Source organism: Ornithodoros turicata, chromosome 6 (genome assembly GCF_037126465.1).
Source record: "Ornithodoros turicata isolate Travis chromosome 6, ASM3712646v1, whole genome shotgun sequence".
In the NCBI taxonomy this organism is placed as follows: domain Eukaryota; kingdom Metazoa; phylum Arthropoda; class Arachnida; order Ixodida; family Argasidae; genus Ornithodoros; species Ornithodoros turicata.
In genome coordinates this window covers 50,220,961-50,237,179 of record NC_088206.1, presented here as the reverse complement: position 1 = coordinate 50,237,179, position 16,219 = coordinate 50,220,961, and the positions used below count along the sequence as shown (strand labels likewise).

Below are 16,219 nucleotides of genomic sequence, written 5' to 3'. Positions count from 1 at the left end.
AAGAAATCTGGAGCATAGACCCATCTCCGCAGTCACCAGTTCTTTCCTTAGTTATTCATTATTATTACACACAAGAACATATGGTTCCTCGTATTATCTTGAGCTCTCTCTCTCTATCTCTCTGTTTTCTGTGTGTGGTCTTCCACCCCTCACCCACTACTCTTTCCCGCGAGCCTTTCCCCCTTTCCCTCTATTCCACCTCCTCTCCCTCAGCCGCTATTTTTCACTACGAAAGGTTGCAACCCTAATCACTGGAGAATTCCTCTACTCCCTGCGGGCGTAACCTTGACGAAACTGTAGGGGAACTTTATGGTTAGCGGCTTCCCTCTCTCACTTTATTGTTCGAATCCACTAGTGGGTCCTAGATGAAAAACACAGGTTTCTGTGGTGTATTCGCGCTGCTTGTTTAGAAAATGTTTGTCTAAATTAATTAGGTACTGCTTTGACTTTGTTTCAGACGATCACTCGATTGATATTAATAAAAATATTCTATGAGTTGGAAAGGTATTTCTGAGCTGTGTCTGTTGATTTCCTCTGTAGAAAACTTACATTAATTTACATTTCCGATGTGTTGCTTGTTTGTGGCTTCTGCGTGTAGAAATTATTGTTGCAAAGTTATAAAAAATGATGTCATTAAATTTGTTTCTCTTTTTTGAATGAGTATTGTTTCTATCATTGAATAAACTTGACTTTCTCTCTTTGTTTCAGATGTTCACTTGATTGATATTTTGTGAGCTGGGAGTTATGTATGCATGATTTATTACTTGTGTCTGTTGATTTCTCGATTGATTAACAATAATCTGAAATATGTTAAATTTGCAACGTTTCTCGTTTTGATTGAGTATTGTTTCCGCTGATGATAGCATAATGTTTCTCGCTTGCTTAGATAATGTTTGTCTAAAACCAGTTTGGACTGATATTGATGTCTATTCTTATGTTTTTTTGCTTGCTATTGTTTGTTTTGATAGAATTCTTGTTGTGTTCTTGAGAATCGAATAATGCTAACATCTATTTGCGATAGTTGATCAATAAAAAATTTCGCCTCTGTGCATACTTGACCGGCTCTAAGAATATTCCCCTTTGGAGGAAAGAATATGAAAGAGAGAGAGAGAGTCCCCCCCCCCATAGATTGACAAAGGACGTGCGGTTTCTTCGCTTTGGGCTGTATGGAGAGAGAGCGTGACCCCCACCAGGCTCAAGTAGCAAAAGATATGTAGTGTGTCTGCTTTCTGTGTGTTGGATACCTCCGTCAAGCTAATGTTTATAGTGTCTGTTAGAATGAAAATTGTATAGTGCTCGACTAGATTAGATGGCAAGGATGATTTTATGATAGTCCAAATGATAGATTATTTCCATTTCTAGTTATTAAATTTGTAATGTTTCTCGTTTTGATACATTGTTTTTCAATTATTTTCCTACATGTATCTCTTCTTTACGTGTTGGATGATGCATATGTTTGGCTCTCTATTAGTGCTAGCTGTTGATTGTGTTTCTCATTATTTCCTTGCATGTGCGCTATTCACTTCATAAGAAACTGATTAATTGTGTCATGTTGGAATATTCAAGTAATGCTTCTAGGTTTGATAGATCGTTTCGCTATTATTTTCCTGCATGTATCTGTTGTTTACACGATGGACGAAGCGCCGTTTAGAGTGTTTCTCTGTTCTTCAGCGTTGACTCTGTGTCAGTCATAGTATTAAATTTGTAATGTTTCTTGTTTTGATAGATTGTTTCGCTATTATTTCCCTGCTTGTATCTGTTGTTTACACGTTGGATGATGCGCTGTCTCCGTTCTTCAGCATTGACTCTGTGTCAGTCATAGTATTAAATTTGTAATGTTTCTTGTTTTGATAGATTGTTTCGCTATTGTTTTCCTGCATATATCTCTTGTTTATGTGTTGGATGTTACATAGGTTTGGCTCTCTATTAGTGCAAGCTATTGATCGTGTTTCTCATTATTTCCTTGCATGTGAGCTACTCACTTCATAGGAAACTGATTGTGTCGTGTGTAATAAATAGAAAACAGTGGAGAGGAGGTTGTATGATAATGAGGACGCGGCACGTTCAAAAGTGAAAGTTTCTTCCTGCCATCTCACTTCAAAAATGTCTGACCATAGCGGTAAGTTTTTGCTTCGCATTGTAGTTCTTTTTTCATGAATGTTGTCTTTTTCAGTGTTTAGCAGTAGTCCTGTATTCTTTTTCGAAGATGATAAGAAATATAATGAATATGGAAAAGTGCTTAAATTTTATTTATTGTTTCAGCTCCGGAGTCGCCTCTGCCAAGTTGTATGTATTATCGAAATTTGTTTAATTTGACGTTAATAATATGAGTTCCATTTCAGATGACTTTGCGGGAACAAATGATTGGATCTGTATATTGTCACGAAGCGAAATGGGCCGGCGAGTCGTCGAATAAACAGCGAACGGTTTATTAAACTACTTGGTAGCAAAAGCACAAGAGTGATAGCTCTCTGAACACAACTGAGTCCAAAGAATGAATGCCACAGCTTGGAGCGCACAAGCATTTAAGCGTCGCGCCGAAAAGTCTAGAAACAGCACGTGCGTTTGCCAGAGAGCAGGCGATGTGTCTGGAAGCTTCTTGCTTCTTCAGCATGCGACGGGATGAGTAGTAGTAGTAGTAGTAGTAGTAATTAACTGGAAAAAAAAATCGGGGGAAAGACTTGGAGCAACGCTAGGATGAGATGTACCGTTTCGTGCCTGCCCTGGAAGTTTCGCGATGATGATTCGTGGCATTGCCCCCTCCGTAGACGTGGCATTGTCTCGATGCCGTTTCTTCTCCCCTTTTTTTTTTTTTTTGTTGTCATGTTGTCTCGTTCCAGCCAGTCTTCAGCGCTACCTGCTGTAGTACCGCTTGAGTCGAACGACGTGAACTATTTTATTTACTAACTTTATTTTACGTGAACCTCGGGGGTCGTCGAGAGGGAACGCTGCCCTCAGGTACCACTTCGTAATCCAGGTCTCCAATGCGTTGAAGTACTTTGTAGGGACCGAAGTACCGCTTCTCGCTCAGGCCTCGTCGTCGAACCGGCGTCCAAACCCATACCAAGTCGCCTGGACTGAAGCATACGTCTCGTCGGCGCAAATTGCATGTATCTTCTTTCATCGATGCGTTGTTGTTGACCAATGCGTAGTCTGGCCAGCTGGCGGGCTTCTTCTGCCCGCTGTGTGAAGTCCAGAGCGTCGTTTTCCACATCACTGGGTTCGTGGGGCAGCATCGCGTCCAGCATAATCGATGCGTCATGGCCGTGTGCAAGGCGGAACGGTGTGAATCCCGTTGTTTCCTGGACAGCCGTGCTATAGGCGAACGTGACGTAAGGCAGTATTTCGTCGCATATTGTGCTCGACGTCGACGTACATCGAAATCATGTCGGCAAGGGTTTTGTTTAGGCGTTCGGTGAGCCCGTTCGTCTGCGGATGGTACGCCGTTGTCCTCCGGTGAGCGGTGTGGCTGAGTCGCAGGATTTCTTGTGTTAGCCTGCTTGTAAATGCCGTTCCCCTATCGGTGATTAAGGCGGTCGGAGCTCCGTGCCGTAGTACGATGTTCTCGATGAAGAACTTCGCCACTTCTGTTGCTGTGCCCTGTGGAAGTGCCTTAGTCTCAGCATAGCGTGTCAGGTAGTCGGTGGCGACGATTATCCAACGATTTCCGGACGACGAACGTGGGAAGGGCCAGAGTAGGCCCATCCCAATCTGCTCGAACGGCGCCGACGGCGGTGCGATTGGCTGAAGGTACCCAGAAGGTCGTACCGGCGGCCTTTTTCGTCGCTGGCATTCCCGGCACGTCCTTACGTAGTGGTGTACGGTCTTGGCCAGTTTTGGCCAGTAGTACTTTTCCCTTACACGGGCCAGTGTCCGGCTGTATCCCAAGTGACCTGATGACGGTTCGTCGTGGCAGGATTCAAGAATCTCGATGCGCATCTCCCCAGGCACAACGAGAAGCCACGTAGCGCCTTGTGGTGCGTGGTTTTCTTTGTAGAGGACACCATTACGCAGGGAAAAACTTGGGAGTGATCTTCTGAAGATGGGAGGAACATTGTCGGCGCGGCCTTGCAGATAGTCGACGAGTGTCTTAAATTCGGGGTTGCTTGGTAGACATTGTAGTCGCGCTCATTAGACCGAGGAAGGCGTCGTCGTCCACGAGACTGTTGTCCTGTCGCTGGAGTGGTGCTCGGGACAGGCAGTCGGCGTCGTTTTCAGTTCAGTGTTTTCTTCCTGACTTGTAAGTGACGGTTACGTCATACTCCTGTAATCGGAGGCTCCATCTCGCTAGGCGTCCTGAGGAGTCCCTTAAACCAGCCAGCCAGCACAGAGAATGGTGGTCTGTTACCACCTTGAACGGCCGTCTGTACAGGTAGGGACGCAACTTTGTGATGGCCCATATGAGTGCAACGCACTCTTTTTCGGTCGTCGAATAGTTCTTCTCTGCCTTGGTTAGCGTAAGCAATGACACGTTCGACGCCGTCGTGAAGTTGAACGAGCACGGCTCCTAGACCATCGTTGCTTGCGTCGGTGTGTATTTCTGTTTCGGCGTTTGGATCGAAGTGGGCAAGCACGGGTGCGGTCTGTAGACGCGTCTTCAATTCATCAAACGCCTGTTGCTGGGCTTCACTCAAGATAAACGTGGATCCGTCCTTCGTGAGGGCATTCAGGGGTGACGCAATTCTTTAAAAGTTCGGAATCAACCGTCGGTAGTAGGCGCAAAGGCCAAGAAAGCTTCGAACGTCTTTCACGTTAGAAGGAACAGGGTAATTTGCGATGGCCGCCGTCTTCTCGGGGTCGGGGCGTACGCCGTCGCTGCTCACGAGATGGCCGAGAAATCTGAGTTCCTCGTAGCCGAATCTACACTTCTGAGGCTTCAACGTCAGCCCTGCAGTTCTGATAGCCTCGAGGACTTGCTTTAGCCGTTCAACATGTTCTTCGAATGTTCTTGCGAAGACGACAACATCGTCGAGGCACACCAGGCAGGTTTCCCACTTCAACCCGGCGAGAACTGTATCCATAACACACTGGAACGTCGCTGGTGCTGTGCAAAGGCCGAAAGGCATAACCTTGAATTCGAAAAGTCCATCCGGAGTGACGAAGGCAGTCTTCTCACGGTCCCGTTCGTTGTCTTCAATTTGCCAGTACCCTGCCTTGAGGTCCACGGAAGAGAAAATTTTTGCGTTTTGAAGGCGATCGAGCGTGTCGTCGATGCGCGGTAACGGGTAGACGTCCTTCTTCGTTATCGCATTGAGTTTCCGGTAGTCGACTCAGAACCTGAGTGTTCCGTCCTTCTTCTTCACTAGTACCACCGGCGATGCCCACGGACTGGTCGACGGCTGGATAATGTCATCTCTTAGCATCTCTTCTACTTGCGTTCGGATCGTTTCTCGCTCTTTGCAGGAGACCCAGTACGGCATGCGGTGAATTGGACGGGCCTTTTCGTCGACGATGATGCGGTGCTTCGCAATGGGCGTTTGTCTTACTTTCGACGATGCAGCGAAGCAGTCACTGAAATCGTTGAGCATCTGGAGAAGGGTTTGCTTTTGAGTTGTATTGAGTTGACGGTTTACGTCGAAATGGTGGTCATTGGTGACCGCGATGCGAGCAGTGTCCATCAGGCAAACATCCGTGGTGGAGTATTGGTCTACATTGACGGCTATCTTCGTGCCATTCGCCAGGTGTTGTGGCTCCGGGCGAAAATTTGTGACCAGGAGTTCGAATATTCCGTTTCTTACGGGCACAATTCCTCTTGCTATCCCAATTCCTCATTCGAGGAGAAGTTGCGTGTTGCCTTCAGCCAACAAACAGCCAGTCGGTGCTCTGTCGCACGTAGGGGTGACAAGGACTGACGACAAGGGAGGCAGGTTGACGTGCTGAGTCGTCACGGCGGTTACGTCCGTGTTTGCGCGTTTCTCCGGGGTTATTCGTGCCCACTACTTGTCTTCTGCTGTTTCCGGCGTTTTAAAAGAGATAACTCCATTTGTGAAGTCGATGATTGCTTCGTTTTCGACTAGAAAGTCCATTCCGAGTATTACATCCAGTGGGCAGTTCGGCAAGACGGCAAAGCTGACGACGTACCGGATGTCACGTACTTGTATGACTGCCGTGCATCGGCCAGTCGGTGTTACGACGTGTCCACCAGCAGTGCCGATGTCAGGCTCATCCCACTTCGTTTGCACCTTGCGAAGCTTCTTAGCCAACCTACCACTTATAACAGAGTCGTCGGCTCCGGTATCGATTAACGCAATCATCTCATGGCCGTCGATGAGTATTTTCAGGTTATTGGTAATTTTTCGAGTGTCGTGTTGGTGCTGCGTTGCTGTTCGTCGAGTTGGAGGTATTGTAACTTGTCGTCGGTCCGCAGCTTCACCTCCCGGAGCTGCAGTCTTCAGTTTTCCCGGTTAGGGCTGCGCCACACAGGTCGTCTTGCCGGTGACGGTCTTCCTGGCGACCTGCTGTGGTGGAGGACGCTCGGGGACAGGGCGCGTCGCGAGCCAGCTGAAGCATTCTGCTGCCGTAGATAGTCTTCAATTGTGGCGGGGCGACTACCGCGCTGGGGGCGGGGGGGCGTCGGGTGAAAAACCGGGAAGTCCAAGTCGTCGGTAGGGACATCGGCGATAGACGTGGTTGGCCTCTCCGCAGTGGTAGCAGAGCGGTCTGAAGTCGGGAGTCCGCCAAACGTCCGTTTTGCGAAACGGCTGAGAGTGTGGCGGGACGCTCGGAGTAGGTTGGACAGGCCGAGGAGGCGTCCAACGGTTTCCGTAGTACGACGGACGTGTAGGTGGCCCCTGTCTCAGAGCGGCGGCGTAGGTTGGTCTCGGTACTTCGGCGTCGGGATTGGCGGTGTCTGGATTGCCTGCTGAACCTCGTCCTTGATGATCGCACCGATCGAAGACAAAGGGTCTTGAGCCTTCTCAGGACAGAGGAGAGCTCGTACTTCTTCGCGTACCACCTCTCGAATCAGCTGTCTGAGCGATCCGACGTCGAGGCCAGGGGTCGTGGAGAAAGCCTCGTAGCCCTGGTGTCGTTGGTCGCCGGTAGCGCGAGAGAGCAGGGTCCTCTCAATGAGGACGGCTTCGTCCAGAAAAGCGTCGGTCGTGGCGGGTGGATCCCGGGACAGGGCGCGAAAAATTTCTTCTTTTACGCCCCTCATGAGTCGCTGAACTTTCTTCTCCTCGGATGCTTTGGGGTCAGCTCGCCGGAAGAGCCGCAACACATCTTCGACGAAGCCTGTAACGCTTTCGTTTGGCAGCTGGATCTATCTCTGGAGCAGATGTTCAGCGCGTTCAGCTCGTTGTTGAAAAGCGAACGCCTCGCGGAGTTTGCTTTTGAAGACGTCCCAGGGCGTGAGCGAAGTCTCCCGGTTCTCGAACCATGTCTTCGCGGTGCCTTCCAAGGAGAAATAGACGTTGACGAGCTTCTGGTCGTCACTCCAGTTGTTGAACTTGGCGATCCGCTCGTAGTGGTCGACCCAATCGTCCACGTCGTCGTAATACTCCCCGCTGAATGTCTTCGGCGACAGTGCAGGGGCTATGGGCGAGGCAACAGGTTGCGCCACTTGGGTACTGGTCTCCGCAGTCATCTTCTTCTTGCGTTTAGGGGGTTCTAATGGACCGAATTCTGCAGGCAGACCAAGCTGTCTTCTGCTTTGTCGCAGTTGGTCTTCCAGGCCGTTGGACAAGGGATGCCCCGCACCTCCACCAGAAATGTCACGAAGCGAAATGGGCCGGCGAGTCGTCGAATAAACAGCAAACGGGTTATTAAACTCCTTGGTAGCAAAAGCACAAGAGTGATAGCTCTCTGAACACAACGGAGTCCAAAGAATGAATGCCCCAGCTTGGAGCGCACAAGCATTTAAGCGTCGCGCCAAAAAGTCTAGAAACAGCACGTGCGTTTGCCAGAGAGCAGGCGATGTGTCTGGAAGCTTCTTGCTTCTTCTTCAGTATGCGCCGGGATGAGATGTACCGTTTCGAGCGATGATGATTCGTGGCAATATGATTATGTTTAGTTATTATTAATTGCTGGTATCTTTTTCAGCTAATACGCGGGTACCACCGCCGGCCCCGGAACGTGAGTAAAAGTTATACGATTCGATATAGTTTACGATAATAAATGAGATTCGCTTTCAGATTATTGGGGTCCAGCGCCGCCGCCACCTCAGCGTATGTATTATTGTATTATAACGTGTAAGTAATATGTATTATAACGCGAGTATGGTTGTTGATATTGTGACCATCTTTTTCAGATTATCCAACGTTGGCTCCACATTGTATGTATTATTGAGTGAGATGGTGGTTTCATATAATAATAATAATCCCTTTTTCAGGTCATTGCTGTGTCCTACGTGTGTTATCGAGTGGTAAGCAATGTGATGGTGTTAATTTTATGCTTTCTTTCAGAGTCCAACGAGTTGAAGGAACTTATTAAAAATAGTATAATTAATACCTTAAATGAAATATCAAATATGGAATAAATATGTACATCCCTTACATGTACTGTCTTGCGTTTTATTTCTTCTGCTTCAGGTCGTGAAGGTTTTTCGGTTGGGTTTTTCTCCTTCACCTGATTGGCATCACAATTGGCACAATTCCCAGCACTATTGGCAATATAATTGGCTTTAATAAATACATATATTGCAACTTGTACTTTTTGTGTATGACTCCTCTTTGCATGTATATGCATGTTATAAACACGCGGGCATCCCTCCGCACACGCGCCGCCCGCTGCGCGCGGGAAAAAGTACGCGAGTGAAGTCGGCCCAAGGGTCAGGGGTCCATGTCTCTGATTCTCATTGCCGCTCCCTCCCAACCTAATAGTACTACTGCCCCCACCCCCCTGGATCCCCCATTGCCCACATTTTGCGCTTGGTCTGGGCCATATTACAGCAAGTAAATATATTTAAGTGTGGACATACGTTAACAATATATTGTTGCAAAAACACAACATAAATTCCAGCTGGACACCATATCAATGAGGCTATTGACTTGCACTTCGGTAATTGTATTTGGAACTGGATCCTTGGCAATTATTTTCAGCATATTTAGAAGAAAAAAAAACATACTCTTTGACCAAGTCATCAACGGCTTCCAATCTGCTTGCCAATAATTGTGCACCAGCTATTTTTTTCAATACTAGAATGGGTTGCCGTTGTAAGCAGTTGGAAATTCATTTGATGTAGTCATTTACAATATTGTACCTATATCGATTCACGGATGGTGTGAAGAAAGTAATCCCAGCAGGGCAGTTTCTGAAACGAGAAAAAAAAAAAAGCATCTGAAACTATGTCCTGCTGATTCCCTTCACAATCTCCCCACAAATGATTGATGAATGATAGTTGATATGAGTGTGACCACTCCTCTGTTCTCATGGCACAGGATATGCACTTTGAAAACATCGTCGTGCACAGAAACGTGATGTAACAGGCCGGGGAAGTTTAGATGACCTGGTAAATCTATGAGTTTGTCATTGCCTTGAATTGGCAATCCGAGCGAAGATTGCCAATTACCTGTGATCGAAGAGGTAAAACTTATTTATGTTGGCTGCTGCCTTCAGAGGCGAACTATACATTTTTTCATGCCCTGCACTTGTCTTTGTATTCCGGAGTTCACCCAACTGACTTTCTTCAGCATTTTTGCAAGAGCAGCTTTTGGGAAGAAGTAGGCCGCAAAATCTCAAAATGGAACTTTGATCCCCACCGAGCAGTGCTTGTTAGCTGTCGGGGTTGTACGATGCACAGCATGGAACAAAAGTTTATGGAACACGTGGTGCCGCATTTCTCCATTAGAATGACACCGCAGTAGCAAACAGCCGGACACACATACACTGAGAGATGGATGGTCACCTGTTTCTCATTCGATCTCTTCCTGGTAGCTGGCAGGGGTCCGCTCCGACAAAGAAAAGTGCCAGTGCCGTGAACTTTTATCTCAAGCTGTACACGCTGTTGTGTTGTAGTCGCATGAACTCTGAACTGAGAATCTTTGAAAATTTGAGAACGTAACAGATAGAACAGGTGAACGAAGCTAGTCAGGAACAATGGTGTAGGTCCCTGAACGATTCAGAGTACATCAGCTACATGGACGAGTCTGTGCGGAGGCCGTATACCAGCTTACAGTAATATATAGTGCAAAACGCCAGTTTCGAAGTAAAGGGGGAAAGCAACGCTGGCTGCAGAAGAGAAGGGAATAATAGACTGGAGAGATGGAAAAAGCGTGTCTTCACAAATCACATACAGGGTGCGTGCAGAAAAACGTGACCCGCATTTTTACATGTAACTCGTTGTCTACTTACCCGAGGAACTTCCGGTGGCGTACGATGGTGTATTTATGTGTGCGAAAGCTACAGAAAAATCATGGAAACCATAGTCAGCCTAAAAAAATAAACAGAGCGCGAAAACATGGGCTTCCATGCATTAGAATAGGGCGGTCATCACGGTGCATGGTAGTGCATTTCAGTCTCAGGAGAGTTATGTGCAGGCACCGCTAGGGGTACTGCCGATGAGCATCCATGTGGGAGATCGTTTCGATTTATGCACCGATAGCTCCCCTAGCGGTACTTGAACACAACTCTCCTACGTTCACCATGTTGCCCTATTCTGATGCACGAAGGCCGACGTTTTCGTTGCTCCGTTTATTTTTTAAGCTGAGTATGGCTTCCACAATTTTTCTGCAGATTTCGCACGCATAAATGCGCCATCGTGCGCCACCGGAAGTTCGTTAGTTAGGTAGACAACAAGCTATGTGCCTAAATGCGGGACATGTTTTTCTGCACACCCTGTATATAGTCCGAACACGACAGTATGGGTGTGCATTACGCACCGGTCCGGTTTATGCCACTGAATCATTTGCTGCAGCACCTGCAAAATGAGTGCGTTGAACGAGAATGGTATGTGTATAAGCATGAGACGTACTTACCAGCTTCAAAGCTGTACTTGTGAGTCTTAATTCACTTAAAAGTTGTGTAGTGTGAGTATGGAAGCAGTGCTCAAGCGTAGAAGATGACGACTCGAGAAGACGAGCGCGCGATAGAACGAAGCGTAATTTCAAGCCACGCCATCTTGGCGAATGTAAGTCGTAGAATAAAGAGCCGTTTACTTCGACGCCTGTTGTTCCCCCAGCCGTAGCCCCACGGTACATTCACCTGGTGCAGCTGAGAAAAAATTGCACTGGCACTTGTTGCATCTATATAACAGAGCGGCCCATGGAACAATTTTGAACCGAACATGCAATTCGCAGGTGTTACTGAATTCCCTCACCTGGTGAACATCGACGGACTTCTAGCGATGTACTTGAACGGAATATTAGCAAAGCCAGCAAAGCTGTTCACCACACTTATGGTGAGCTCACCATACCACACTCAAGCAAACCGCTGCCTGCTAGCGCATGCGCACGTGAGGCGACGTGAGGCAAAGAACGACTCGTGACGTCACTGCTGGAGCATGCGCAGCCCAACAGATGTTCCTATCTCGAAGGCCGAAGTGCCATTTTCATGGAGCTTCATGAACCACCTCACGGCAGTGATGTGGATTTGATCGATGAAACAAATCGGACCCAAATCAACTCTTATTTACACGAGGCAACAAACCAAATACAAATCAAGTTTGTGTCGTCAAGTAAAATCATTATGGATCTTGAATTATAGTTTTCATATCAAATCAAATCCTATTTCAAATCCGAATTTACAAAATCTAGAAATCTAGGGAATTTGGAAGAAGACATGGCCTATTCACAGGAAGTACATCCTGTCAGGTTAGCCAAAGATGACTAATGATAATAAAGCATACGTAGTTTATGTACTAACGTATGCTAACACGTAGACCCTTTGGGGAGGTACATAACTGAGCAGTTTTGCCTGATTTTGCGGTGTAAGAAAAGCATAAAGAGAGAGATACACCACGACGTCAAACGGCCAAGCTTCCAAATGATTTAATAAATGCCGAAATATACACGTACAGCTTGGGACAAAAGTTTACGGAACACCGGGGTGTCGCATTTCTCCATTGGAGCGAAACACCATCAGGAAACAGGAGGTGACATGTATACTGAGAGATAGATAGAATAGCTGGTCACCCGTTTCTTATTCGACCTCTTCGTGACAGCTTGCACGAGGCCGCTCCGATGCAGAAACACGGCTGTGCTGTGTTCCGTAAACTTTTGTCCCAAGCTGTACAACCATCGTTTCTCATGTGGTGCCATTATATAACTCTTCCCGCAGCCATTACAACTTTTCGACACTTCCACCAAACAGTATGAACTACTTTCCTAGTTCTTCCCCCACCCCCCTTTTTTTTTTTCGAATGAACGTTCATTCAGCTTTTTTCACTTTGTGTTTCATTTAGTTTTTGTGTGTAAATAGCAACAGGCACGCAACATCTTAGAACCGGCCCTGTAAAAAACATTTAGAGAGTATAAAGAAAATATAATGAATATTTCAGATTTCGAAGATTAAAAGTTGACACCTATGCGCGTGGAAACAGTCCAGGCGCAATATGTCACACGAAGCTTTCATCGCAGATTCGCACTACTACATTAAAAACAATAGTCCTGTATGAACAACTTAGAACAGTGCATGTAAGCTGGTGTACTGTATAACATTTTCTTGAGTTTTTGTTTGAGTCTTGTGTTGTCCTCATCGCAGTGGCCAATCCGGGGGGGGGGGGGGGCTCCAAAACGTCAGTTTATACATTGGATTTCCCTCTCTCCCCTCCCCCACTACGGGCTTCGACAAAGAAACCCCACCCCACCCAACCGAGGGTCTGAATCCACCCCTGCCTTATCATCTTGTGTGTTCTTCAAACTCAAGGGAATGTTACGACTTTCAATAGCCTTGTGTCCAGCTACACAAGAAGCCCAGATGGAAATTGCCGATGATCGGTTTTTGGTCGGCATAAGTCACTGCAGCTTGGGCTGACGACTTAATGTCGCTGTCATAATGTCGCTCACGGAGGTAGTTCGTAAACAGCGTTGGGCTTAGAACAGTGGTGTAGCCAAAACAGGCTCTAGGACATTTCGGTACAGGACGTTCCGGTACAGGACGTTTCGGTACGGACATTTCGGTACACGGACATTTCGGTGCACGGACATTTCGGTACACGGACATTTCGGTGCACGGACATTTCGGTGCACGGGCATTTCGGTACACGGACATTTCGGTGCACGGACATTTCGGTACAAGGACGTTTCGCTAGGGCTGTCCACACGTTGTCACGTCGCTACCGTGGTAGTGATAAATTGATAAGATGCTATCGCCTCTTCGGAGCCTATATTTTATATATATACTCAACAATATTGCCAGTTAGTGGGATACTGATGAATAATGCATTGGTATATCATCTATCATCGTGAGCAGCATCTGTGTGATGACACCACTATAAGAGGGTGCTTTTTCAAGCGGTATAGAATTAATGATAAAGCTACGCGAGCCGTACTTGGATGCGGTTCTCGCATGCCCTGGCGGAAATCCCACACCTTGTGATTGTGTGGCCGTGTGTGTGACTTTCCAGTTTGTTTTGTGTTCTTCCTTTCCTTTTCTGTTCTTTGTCTTTTCCTTTTCTTTTCTTCTCTTCGTTGTCTTCCCCTTTTCTTTTCTTATTTTCCTTTTCGTTTTTCTTCTTCTTTGTCCTCCGCTTTTGTTCTCTTCTTCTTCTTTACCAGCTCCCGTGGCATAGTGGTTAGGATGATCGCTTTCCACGCCGAGACTGGGAGGTGACACGGGTTCGAATCCTATCACCGGCTGTGCTGTCTGAGGTTTTCCCTGGGTTTTCCGAAGACTTTCCAGACGAATGTCGGCACAGTTCCCCCTGAAGTCGGCCCAGGACGCATACTAATCCCCCTGTCCCCCACTCCTTCCTGCTGTCCTCTCTCCGTCTGTACGCCGCTCATAGCCACAGTTGCTTCGCGGCGCTAACACGGAATTTAAAAAATGTATGTAAAAAACATCTTTTTCTTCCCTTTTTTTCTTCCCCCATTTTCCATTTTTTGGAATAGCAAGCCGACCTCCGTCTGGCTGACCTTTCCTTTCTTTTTCTTAATAAACATATTCCCCCCACGAGTTTTTTTGTGTGTTCTAATTCGAATACTAATTGATTATAGTTTACCAGTCGATTTCTTTATCAAAGCTTTTGATGACAAAACAAATAAAATTTCAGAAAGCAGGCGACCCTTTTTTTTTATGTCCACACCCTTTCCTCGAAATCTTCAACGCCGGCGTAAGGTTTAAATTATTCATCTCCCAAATTTTTTACCGTGGCCCAGCTCACGTTGTTTTCGAATCCGATTTGTTAAAACCATGTGATATAGCGCGGAAGATAAATAATGAGATTGTCCACTTGAATGTCCATTGTTCATGAATTGTCTGCTCTACGTTGGGTGACGAGCTGTCTGCCTGGGTAGAATGGTGGCACATTACACGTATATTTACCTGTTGATTTTTCTTTGTCTCGAGTTCTCACACTAAAACATTTTGCGGATGAATGTTCTCGCAAAGTAAATTACTGTGTAATGACAGAAAAAGTGTGGTGTATTGATTGAATAAACTCGTCTGTCTTGCTGCATTTCTTTCTGCTTATTTTTTCTCTTTTGCTACATTTTCTTCTCGTTTCTTTCCTTTTCTTGGGAACAGCAAGCCGTTTGTAGTGGCTGATATTTCCACCTTCTCTTTTTCTTTTCTTTATGTCATTGAACTATCTGCCCTCATCAACCAGCACACTTTCGCCAGTCCGTCACCGCAGCATGCAGCGATTCCTCCAAGAAAACGCGAACTGTAACAGTGCTACAAAAACATCGACAAGCGTAGTAGGTCTGAATGTTGCCGGCCACTTGTACCGAAGCGTCCGAAGAGGCGATAGCATCTCATCAATTTATCACTAACACGGAAGCGACGTGACAACGTGTAGACAGCCCTAGCGAAACGTCCTTGTACCGAAATGTCCGCGCACCGAAATGTCCGTGTACCGAAATGTCCGTGTACCGAAATGTCCGTGCACCGAAATGTCCGTGCACCGAAATGTCCGTGTACCGAAGTGTCCGTGCACCGAAATGTCCGTGCACCGAAATGTCCATGTACCGAAATGTCCATACCGAAACGTCCTGTACCGAAAGGTCCTGTACCGTAACGTCCGCATACCGCCAAAACAATTTTCGGGAGGAGCTTTCGCATTCAGCTTCGAGACTCCTGGCAGCCGCCTGGAGACCAAACACTAGGGCGGCCTATGGGAAAAGGTGGTCTAGCTGGTGCAGCGGACAACAAATTGACCCGCTTTCTCACTCTAACACATTTGACAAACTTCCTATCCTCCTTCCACAATCAGGGCCTCTCCTATAGAACTATCGGTGTCTATTGGTCAGCAATTTCTCAGTCAGTTCTGGGTATTCAAGAACTCGACTTGGGAAAGCACCCTCTTGTCACTAAGTTGCTGAAGGGTACATGCACTTCCCCTCCCTATCCTAGGTACTCAGAGTTGTGGCCAGTCTCAAAATTACACCCTTTTTGCAATCGCTAGACAGCAATATCATTCTCTCACTAACCATGTCGTCCTGCAAATTGTGTATGCTCTTGGCATTATCGACAGCAGGAAGGACCACAGATCTATCTTTACTTTCTTTACGGGTAATTGCCAAATCGCCAGTTGGTTGGACGCTTGGATTGTCAGGAGTAAGGAAGACATCCCGTCCAGGTCACCACAGCTACTCTCTATTCATTCCAGCACTTTCACCTAGCAACTGTCTGCATGTCCAGTTTTATGGCCACTTGCGCGCGTCGAGAGAAGCGACGCGCGGCCGTGCCCTCCTGTCTCGAAACCTACATAAACAGGACAGAGCCCCTCCGGGGAAAACATCTCAGCTGCTTCTCTCTACAGGCAAGTCATACTTCACTGCTTCTAGGGACACAATGGCTGAAGCGTGTACTGAAGGCAGCAGGTGTAGACACACAACGCCACTCAGCTCATCGCTCATTCAACTAGGACAACCGCCACCTCTGCCGCTTCACCGAATGGAGTTCCCACCGCTGAAATCTGGAAGCAGCAGATTGCTCATCACAGTCGACCTTCCCTCAGTTATACCAGACCGAACCCCAGGGAACACTTTGGAAGTTGAGTGTTGGGCACAGCATTGAACGTATGCTACGTGAACCACGATAGATGATAGTACGTGCTAGACGAGACTGAAATATAATTACCTGGAGTTGAAGTTGGAATTATATGATGTATACGTAAGGACGT

The 16,219-nt window shown here is 46.9% G+C and overlaps 1 long non-coding RNA gene across 1 annotated transcript; it reads left to right on the top strand.

Moving 5' to 3' along the window:
• The first annotated feature begins 4,343 nt into the window (after positions 1 to 4,343).
• Positions 4,344 to 8,165, top strand: LOC135398011 (uncharacterized). The gene is made up of 3 exons (XR_010423950.1): positions 4,344 to 4,372; positions 8,041 to 8,073; positions 8,133 to 8,165. It is a non-coding gene; the product is annotated as an uncharacterized LOC135398011 (long non-coding RNA).
• Positions 8,166 to 16,219: the final 8,054 nt, after the last annotated feature.